The sequence below is a fragment of the Benincasa hispida genome, chromosome 7 (assembly GCF_009727055.1).
Source record: "Benincasa hispida cultivar B227 chromosome 7, ASM972705v1, whole genome shotgun sequence".
Classification (NCBI taxonomy): Eukaryota; Viridiplantae; Streptophyta; class Magnoliopsida; order Cucurbitales; family Cucurbitaceae; genus Benincasa; species Benincasa hispida.
The window spans coordinates 40,945,657-40,953,610 of NC_052355.1; positions in this window are offsets into that span (position 1 = coordinate 40,945,657).

Consider the following 7,954-nt stretch of genomic DNA (forward strand, 5'->3'; position numbering starts at 1 on the left):
TCAAGCATAATCTTTACTTTCATAGGATCTACCTTCTCAAGCTCTATGATCGTCTCTGAGGGTTGGCCTCCATACTTAGACATCATGACTGACCCTATGGGTTGGTCTCCATATTTAGCTAAATAAACATTCACTTTTCACCCACAACAAAATCCTAATTTCAATTTTGTCTCTTTCTTCCCTACCAACGTGCGCGCCTTCTTTCACTTCCCCTGGTTTTTTCCTCCCTCCCTCAATATCTTTCACTCGCATTATGGTCGCTGACTTCTTTATTTTGCATGCACCATCTTGCCACCCTATTCTACATGTATTATCACCTAAATGTCGTTGTCGATTCACTTCTTGATTCGTCACTCATGCGTTACGATCTTTGTCGCCAACAACTTCTTGCTCATGTGCTTCCGTCTCTGTCGTTGTCAACTTCTTCTTCTTTCTTTTCTTTTCTTTTTTTTTTTTTTGGTCGCATCTAACTTCGATTGTTTTCATCGTCGTTGTTCATTATGTCACATTCACCTTCTTCTTTATCTCACCTCAATCTCAAAATACATTTGGTGAACGATCGGTTAAAATCATAATCAAAGCATTTTGAACTGAAACCATACTGGTTTAGTTTGATTCGAAACCGATGGAGAGATTGATGTTTTTTATTCACTTATAAGACAAATTGAGGGGTACCGATTCGATTTTCAGTTTTGGTAAAAAAAAAAAAAAAAAAAAAAAAAAAAAAAAAAAAAAAAAAGACCAAATCGAACAATAATATAATATATATATATATTTTATATGATAACTAATTTATATACATATAATAAACTATTATTATATCACATTAAAACATATAACGATTAGTTTTTATATACATCAAATACAATATAGCATATAGTTTCAATTTTCTCTCAGTAATGGCTTTTTAATATAAATCACATTTCCATTAAATTTAATTATATGAATCTAATTCATATAATTAATATTGGAATCATATTCAAATATTTATTTCCTCTTATAAATACTATAAGTATTATCATATAGATATTAAATATCTAATAATTATATCACATATTAATTAATATTTAATTATTATATCACATATAATTAATATTTAATTAATTATATCATATATAATTAATTCCCTCGATTAATTTGAATAATTCAAATTAATCAAAAAACTAGTTCTCATTAAATCTCGTTGAGCTATCGAGGGGACCTCATGGACCTGTAGCATGAAGCTCCAATGGTACGCGAATAATTAATTAACCTTTTTAATTAAATTATTCACCATCCATTAACTGTCGGGCATTCCACTAAATACTGACTGCTGCACTCTTCGCACTATATATGTATTTTTGTATCCATTTGATATAACAAATCAATAGTATGAAAACCCTTCACAAATTGCTCGTAAGTACAGCTGGGCTAAAATTACCGTTTTGCCCCTTGTAGTTACATCTAACTTCTCAAGTACCATTGATCCCTCAAATGAACCCTAAATCATAGTCCAAGTATGATTAGACCCCTCTCGGGTCAGGAGAAGGTATGGCGTCACATTGTTCAAGCCCAATCAGCCCTTAAGAGAACAATTTATCTATTTGCCCCAACATTGGAGAATGAGTGAATTTCTTATTGTGTAGTTGTGTTTCCAGCTTTCCAATCAGATGAAACCTCAAAATAATAGGCTTGTTAAGTCGAAGATCTGGTCACTTTCACCTATACAAATCAAAGGACCACCCTCATAGACAGAAGTTCACAACTCATTCAGGATTCAAGTCATGTTACCTATGATTATCCTGATGAAATGTAAGTCTCTTTTATGAATGACATTATATAATAAGACTAAACATTTCGTGTGATGGAGTAAACTTACATGCAACGGAGAAAATCAGAATCAATAGGCACTCTAATTACACTTAATTTGAGTTTAAAACATGCTTTAGAAAAACTATTTCATAAGAGAGGTTACTGAACATAATACCTTTGATGAATCTTCTTCACAACCAGCTAAGCCCCACGAGAATATGCTTCAATCTATAGGTAGACCATGACAAAGATCTTCTCTACTATTCATTTGCAAGGATTGTGGGGTGGAAACACTAAATTGAGTTGGTTCTGATAAAATTAAAGAGGATTTGCTGAGGGTTTTGAATTCTACAGAATTCTTGTAGAAATTTTGAATGGTTAGCTAATGATTCAGCCCAAACACTCTAATTTATAAAGCTTTCATCATGCAATCTCAAAGCTTGCATGGAGGTCAGCTCATTCTTCATGGATTGACTGGAATTGGATGAATAAGGTGTTTGCACACATAGTGGAGATTTCCAACTTTTGAAAATTTCCACTATGTTTCCAAAATGCATTTTCAAAAAATGATTTCTAAAATCAAATAAATAAACGAATTTATTTGTTAATTAGTTTTATAAAAATTAATTCAATTAATTAAATTTAGATAAAAACTAATTAATTAAATATTTTAATTAATTTTGTTAATTTAATATCTAATATTAAATTAATAAAACATCAATTTAACTACAGTGAATTTAATTTCATATAATTAATATTTAAATTATAATTTAAACATTAATCGATTCTCCAATCTTGTTTAATTTGATAAAATTAAACATTTCAATTGTATCAAATACAGTTAATAGAAACTCTAATTGAATTTGAACATTTCAAATTCTAAACCCTAATTTCAAATCTCACCAAAATTACTCAATTTACTAATTCAAAATATGAGCTAGTAGAGGGACCTTATGGACCTACAGATCATGAGCTCCAACGATTTGCAATTAATTGGTTAAACTCTTTAAACCGAATTAATCAATATTTGTTAACTACCAAGACATTCCACTATAGCTCGATAGTTGCACTCTTCTCACTGTAGTTATATTTCTGTCCATTTTAACCATAATTGGTAAGTCAACCCTTCACAGGTCGTTCGTATTTACAGTTGTGTCAAAGATTACCGTTTTATCCCTATAAATACATCTTGCTCCTTATGTAGGATTGTATCAACAGCAGCGGAAACACAAGGATCATCTAAGCACTCAAATTCTCTAATTTTGGCATAATATAAAGCATGCTTCTGCAGAAAAATGGGTTTCAAGACATACCTCTTGTAGAACTTCTTCAAAGCTTCTTCTCCAACTGCAATCTTCTCCATATCTTGTTGTAGACCACCTCAAGATCTTCCCCACTATTCTCTGGGTGCTCTAGATTGAGTTGTGGGACTCAAAACAAGCTTGAATCAAGGGATGAAGGAGAAAAGCTCATTGCAGCAACCTTATTGAAGAATCATTCTTCAAATCGAATTTTCTCTCAAAACTCTTTTGATTGTATGCCCGATTTTCACTCCAATCTCTTCATTATATTGCAGATCAACATGCAAAGAGAAGAGCTGCATGAGTTGCAGCTCATGCTTGGAGAAGACAAAGGCAAGAAGTTGCTTCATGTGTGAGCTACTTCAAAAATGGATAATGGAAAAACTCATTTTTCCATTTTGTGTTTTAGTTTTCCAATTTCTCAAATTTATCTTAAAAATAAAATTTTGATTTAAAAAATCTATTTGATTTTAAAAATGAAAAATTAATTAATTTCATAAATTAATTATTAAATAAAACTTAATTAATTTAATATCAAATATTAAATTAATTTTAACACATATCCATCTTTAATTAAATTTAAAACAATCCTTATATATTAAATCATATTAATAATTCTCCTATGCCGTTTAATTCTAAAATTAAACATAATTATATCTCAATATATTACAAATTTCCTTAATTCTAATTTGAACGTTTCAAATTTACTTATCACGTTATTCTAGAGCTAGTAGGGGGACCTCGTGGACCTATAGATTATGGGCTCCAATGATCTGAGATTAATTGGCTAAACTTATTAGACCAAATTAATCTCCATTCGTTAACAAATGGGTCACTCCACTAAAGCGCATAGTTGCACTCCTCTCACTGTAGATATATTATGTCCACATGATTTATACCATAATCAGCAAGTCGAGCCCTTCACAGGTTGTTCGTATAACGGTTGGGTCAAATATTTGGTTTTACCCCGAGATTACGTCCTATTCCTCAAGTCCTACTTGATCCTCTAATGAACAACTGGTTTGTGATCCATCACTAAACCAAACTCTCTCAGTCTAGTGAGAGGGTGAGGCCCCTTGTTCAAGACCTGGATTCAATACTTAAGAGAACAACCTTTCTCTTATCTCTAAATTGGTAGGCGTGAACTCCATCTTGCACCCTATGTCCCCAGCTATCTATCCAGTCTTACCCCTAAAATGGCAATCTTATTGAGCCGGCACTGTTGAACCAACCTTAAACTATGCAAATCTAAGAGCAATCCCAAATAAACAGGAGTTCATAGTTAGCTCAGGATTAAGATCAAGTTACCTAGGTCATCTAGGTGAAATAGTCAGTCTTAACCAGTAAACAGCGTTATAAAGTAAGAGTAACTTATTTCTTGGTCCTGATCTTATGCAAACTCATTGCATAGGACGCCCCTACTCATGTCATAACATGTACGAATTAAGATCACATCGTATGTCGCACTTTACAACTCTTTGTAACAACTACAGAGTAGGCCGTATCCAATGGTGTTACCAAAATAAGGTGCCCAACCTCATTCATATACCATAGATCAGTTTTACTACTTACTCAAACCCGATCCACTCTTATGTCTCCACATAAAGTTCAAGTACTCATATAATAATCATGGGTCTTAGTTTATTGGATTTAGACTTTCATACAATTTATGAGATCAATAATAAGTATATTGAAAATAGAAAATGTTTATCATTTTACAAACTGAGAGTTTTTAGGACATAAAACCCAACACCTTAAGCTCCCACTAATCCTCCATTGAACAATTGACTTATAGTCCAACTTATAAACCATAACCCTCTCTTTCATGAGAGGACGAGGCCCCGTTGTTCAAGACTAGGCATCAACACTTAAGAGAACAACCTATCTGCTAACCTGAAGTCAGGTAGGAGTGAATTTCTATTGCAAAGCTATATTCCCCAACTATCTATTCAGTCTTATTTCCAATATGGGAGACTTATTGAGCAGTGTTGTTGGACTACTCTCACCTATGCAGATCAAAGGATAATACCGAATAAACAAGAGTTCATAGTTAGTTCAGGATTAAGATCGAGTTACTCTAGGTCATTGAGTTTGAAATAGCTTTTAACAGTAAATGGTTGTTATAAAGAAAAGTGACTATTTCGAGGTCCGATCTTATGCAAACTCATTGCACAGAATGCCCACACTCATATGTCTCCACATGAATGATTTTTAGATCATGTTATTTGTATTAGTATACAAAATGTTCTGAGTCCAATAGCGTCACCGGGATGAGGTACCCATTCTCATCCATATACTTATAAAGCATTTTGGCTACATACTAAAACTTGATCATATTTTTGTTGGGATTGGTATCCTAATTCTCCCGGAGTCTCGTTGTTTGTAATGATACACATTGTTTGATGAGTAAAATAAATGTTATTTTCATTATGGCATTTACTCATATCCAATAAACAAATCTCCTTGGTTATCTTATGTGAACTTAAGCATGTATATGTGATATACAAGTGGATCATGCCTTAAGTGATAACTTAAATAGGTATATAGTATAAGGATTAAGGTCGGATACTTGATCTTGGTGACACTACAGATTCGGCCCACTTTGTAGAGGTTTGCAAATGTTGTAAACTACTATAGATGGTAGATCCTGACCATTCATGTGGAGACTTGCGAGCGAGAATGTCTTATACAAAGAGTTTGTATAAGACCGGACCACTCGATGACTAGACTCTGTATATAATGCCATTGATACTAGAGACTTACATCTCACTTAAATAACCATAGGTGACATGACCTCAATCCTGAGTGTTTTGGGAACTCCTGCTTTTAAGGGCAGTTCTGTGATTAGTATGGGTGAGAGTGACCAGATTGCCAACCCAACATGCCTACCTTTTTGGGGACTTGTCTGATTTGGGAGCTGGGAACTCAATACACAAGATGGAATTCACTTCTTTCCTGAAGCAGGGATAAGTAGAGAGATTGCTCCCTTAAGGGCTGATTCCAGGGCTTGAACATAGTGGCCTCGGCTTCTCATTGGAAGAGGGGACTCAGTCATAGTAGAACTATGACTTATGTTCATTAGAGAGATCACTGGTACTTAAGGAGTTAGATGTAACTACAGAGGCATAACGGTTATTGGCCCAGCTGTACTTATGAGCGATCTATGAAAGGTTTTCGCACTTCTGATTGGTTAAGATGGACACAAAATATTTATGTGGTAAGGAGAGTTCAGTTGTCGGTCTTTAGTGGAGTGTTTGATAGTTAACGGATGGTGGATCCCGTGACTAAAGAGTTTAGTCAGTTACTCATGTACCATTGAAGCTTTGAGCTATAGGTCCATAAGGTCCCCTTGGTAGCTCAATGGATTCAGTTGAGGATCAGTTCTTGGTGTTGATTTGAAATGTTCAAATTGACAAGAGGTAATTCGATTATATATGATACGATCGGTATGATGAGATACATCAAGTGGAAGGTTAATATAAATGAAATTTACATTAAATGCCAGGGAATAGAAAAAGAGTTATGGTTTATATGTTTCATAAGATGAAATATTAAAACTATAGGTTATAAATGTAGTATGATAAGTTAGTTATCATTTATATTTATAATAATATTAATTATTGGATAATTAATTCATTTTCTCTAATAACCAATTGAGTGAGAGGTTATTGGTGGTTTCATGGTAGCCGTGAGATAAAAGGGAAATTATTTTCCTAATTTTAGTAAGTTTTGGTAAGCTTGAGATTTTCTCTCTCGGAAAATAATCTCATGGAATGAAAGTTGTCAAGTAAATAGGATTTACTAAGCAACAACTTGGAGCAAGCTAAATGATCGTGTAGTATTTGTAGGCAACAAACACGCAGCTAAGCGATGAGCTAAACGATCACTTAGCTTTTGCTAAACGATTGGGCATCAACTTATACGATAGGTTTTGTCTTCTCCCACTTGCTCAATCATTTATACGATTGTTGTTTCCTCCGTCTTCTGCCTCAAACCAAGTCCACAAAGAGCCCACCCTATGGATTCTCATACCGAGAATACCAAGGTAGCCTTCTTGGTGATGTCATACTCAACTCGACGCCGTCGAGATTCTGTGGAGGCCGTTCGTGTTGTTGGGGTGTTTGTGATCAAGGCGATCGCTGAGTTCGAGTGCGCGGTGTTTATATAGTGTAGCTGTCATGTTGAACGATTAGAGGTTGCTGTGTTCGAGCGTTCATGATCAAGGAGCGTGGAGATGAGTCTACAAATGTGTGTAGCATTTCTTCTTGAGTATTTGTATTATCATGCTGTAATTTCTGTAATGAATGCATAACCGTATGTTTCTATTTATGACTATAATTTGTAAAGTTCATATATGATTGTAATTTGGAATGATCTTTCCGTTGCTCATGGAAATTCTCGTGCACGATTTCCTTCATTTTTATGTCGCCATATAAAGTTAAAGTATTCATGTTATAGCCATGAATTTGTTTTATTGGATTTTCATAAAAGAATGTAATATCAACAATAATTTATTGAATAAAATATTCAACAATATTTTTATTGATAAATAAAATATGTTACCAACATTTACAAACAGCGAGTTTAGGACAATCCCAGCATCGTGGTCCGGTCTTATACAAACTCTTTTGTATAGAATATTCCCGCTCACATCTCTCCACATAAATGATTAGAATCAGATCATTTGTAGCACTTTACAACAATTGTAACACCTATAAAGCGGGTCATACTCATAGTGTCACAAGGAAAATGTATCCAGCCATATCTATCTACTATAGACCATTTAGGTTATTACTTAAACATAATCCATCCGTATGTCTCTACATACATTTTGAAGTTATAAGACAACCATGGATGTTAGT